This window comes from Microtus ochrogaster, chromosome 1 (assembly GCF_000317375.1).
Source record: "Microtus ochrogaster isolate Prairie Vole_2 chromosome 1, MicOch1.0, whole genome shotgun sequence".
Lineage (NCBI taxonomy): Eukaryota > Metazoa > Chordata > Mammalia > Rodentia > Cricetidae > Microtus > Microtus ochrogaster.
This window is the reverse complement of record NC_022009.1, coordinates 15,121,470-15,124,460: the sequence shown is the minus strand read 5'-3', so window position 1 is coordinate 15,124,460 and position 2,991 is coordinate 15,121,470.

The window sequence follows — 2,991 nt, the reverse complement described above, 5'->3', positions numbered from 1 at the left end:
AGAGAGAGAGAGAGAGAGAGAGAGAGAGAGAGAGAGAGAGAGAGAGAGATCCAGTAGCTTCTTCTTAGTCACGCTGAGACAGGAATTAGCTCTCTGTAGACGGTAAGGTAGAGGGCCAGATGATAGACATGTAGCCTGAGACCAAGAAAGGGAAGTGACTCAATCAAGAGCTTATAAAATAGGTCAAACAAGTGGGGAGAATGAGGATGAAAGTGGCCCTGACCCGTGACCCCTCCCCTGACTGAGCAAGTAAAGTGTAATCACTTCAGTTGAACATAGAACTGGCTGAGCTGGCGGTGCACGCCAAGATGATCAGTCTCAAAGATTACCTCGGTCCCTGCCAAATGCACGAAAGGCCACTGGGCGCGGTAGCAGGTTGGTATTGCTGGCCTTCCTCCCCTTCTGGAGATTCTCTCACCTCTGTCTTCTTGGGCATCAGGCAAGAGAGTGGTTCCAGGTGGCTTTGGTGACCTTTGACGGCCCCACTCCTAGAGCTAATCCCCTAGAGAGCTGAGACTCTGTCAGACTCAGCGCACAGCAGCCTGCTCAGAAAGCACAGTTTACACGAAGATTTAAAGAGTAAGCACAGCGTGTTCACTTATGCCTCCTATCTTAAAGAACCTGCTTCGGTCAATAAATACAGTGCTTTTTGGAGATGCATTGTTTAGATTGAGGAATCCAACAAGTAAGCTGAACCTACAGGCCCTGAGTAAGCACAGTTTGTGGTTTTAACATTCTGGTTTGAGATGTGTAGGGAAACACATGCCATCTCCGCAGGTAATTTTAGCATTGAGTTTTCTTGACCCTGCCAGCAGGAAAGACAAAACTGGACCCCAAGGGTGAAGGGTCACTTTCCCTCCCTGTGTTCCCTCGATTTCCTCTCTCTGCCCTGCCTTGGGAGCACTCAGTGTGTACTCACCAGATACTGGTTAAAGGCTTGCACATTTCCCTGACCTTTGCCATCCTCCTGGTTCGTGTGGCGAGGCCCCCATCATTGTCTTTGCCTGCGCGCTCGCGTGTATACACACACACCCTACCTCTGAAAGGAAGCATACATAAGCTTCTTAAATTCCACAGTGGAGTCTTACCACACACAGCCTGACAGAAAGGCCGCTCTCTGGAGTTCTGGCTGTTGACATTTAGAGAAAGGCATTAGGGCTGTAGCAGCTGCTGTCATCTTGCCTAACCTGTTCTTGGCAGGACCCTGAATAACTGTAATGGTACTGCATGGCACATTTGGGGGAGAGTGTGGGATCTAGTAGTCTGTCCTAGACAAGGCTCCAATTTAGTCCTTGAGCTAGATGGAGCGCTCCAGCTCCCTAACACAGAAAGAAGATTACAGGGGAATGCCCCTGTCCTGAGCTTCCCCCAGAACCATTTTTTGTGTGTGTATTTTTTTTTAATTTTGTTTACAGTCTGGCGGTTCTCTGCAACGGAATAAAGCCTTGCTCTGGTTAATTGGTAGCAAAGGTCACCAGTTAACAGACACTAAACAGAAACAGAGCAAAGTCAAGGGGTATGGCAGGGCTCTGGAGTCACCGCTCCAAGCTAGAAAGGAAACACCGATTTACCACATACAGGGCTCATTCCTTCCAGTTCCAACCTTAAAAACAGGGTGGAGGTTCTAAGAGAGGCAGCCGAGCCCCAGGAAAGTCACAGCTACTGGCCCGTGTTCTTCCTGTTCCCGAGCCTGCAATCAAGGCCGCTTCCCAGGCTCCAGCTAACCAGGCACTTTCAAATGTCGATAGCGTAACACTTGCGAAAGGACAAAGGGACAAACGAGGAGACAGAAGAAACGCTTCACACAGAAGAGGAAAAAAAAAGGTGCCATTGAATGCGTACAAAGCCGAAAGGCCAGTGCTGGGAATAACCGCGAGCATTGTCTGCAGAGAGCTGCGGCAGAAGAGGAAGCCCCAGGTGTGGGAGGAAGTGGCTGAGGTGGTCTGAGGACACAGCTAGCTCTCTGATGGGGCGGGCCAGAGGACAGGACATATTTTAAGCAACCTTAGAAAGACTCCTTTTAGCATTCCGCAGGAAATGGAAAGCAGATGGGTTGGTTTGGAACCTGTTTTTGTATTACTGGCTCCCCTTGAGGCTTGCAGAGTGCAGTCAGAAGTAGAGGTGTTTTAGGTAAATACTGTACTGACAGACCCGGGCGTTTCTGCCTCAGATCATCTATCTGCCCCTTGAGAACCGGCTATTTAGGCCAAAGGGCTTTCATTTTCCTTGTCTTGTACAAGTCTGGCTAGAATAAATAGCAACCTGGTTTGCAGCGCTGATCTGCTTGAGTCGAGGCTGTTGTTGAGACAGGATCTTGTTCAGTAGCTACAGAACAAGAATACACGCCCCCGAGCAGAGGAGTTTCCTTGACCTTCTAGAGAACTCAAGTCACAGAAATCTCACAGAGAAGAATTTCAGGAGGGGCCAGTATAATGCGTGGCTAGAGTTGATTAAGAACAGAAAGCATTTAGAAGGTATACTACGGGCTTGTGGGAAGAGAACCACCCCAAAGGGGTCTTGGCAGAAGTCACACACACCACTTTGGTGGCTCTCACGTGTAATGTTTTAAAAGATTGCTAAGAACTTTTCTTTCTACATTTTTTTTTGATAAATAAAATTATAGGGTGACTCTGGAAGTGCCTTGGATAGGATTAGAACGTAGTAAGATAAAACCATGAGCCTTAGGGTTGCACAATGGTGATAAGACTTCTTTTACTCTAAGTGGAGTTTCTGGCAAGAATCCTAGAAAATTGCAGGTTTACAGCTAAGGAAGGAGAAAGGGCATGTGTATTTAGATCTTAACTACTTCGCTGCTGTTTAAATGTTTTTGGGTTTTGTTTGTTTGTTTTGTTTTTTGAGACAGGGTTTCTCTGTGTAGCCTTGGCTGGAATTTGCTCTGTAGACCAGGCTGGCTTCAAACTCACAGAGATCCACCTGCTGGGATTAAGAGCATGCACCACTACCACCCAGTGTGCTTAAACGGTTTACCTG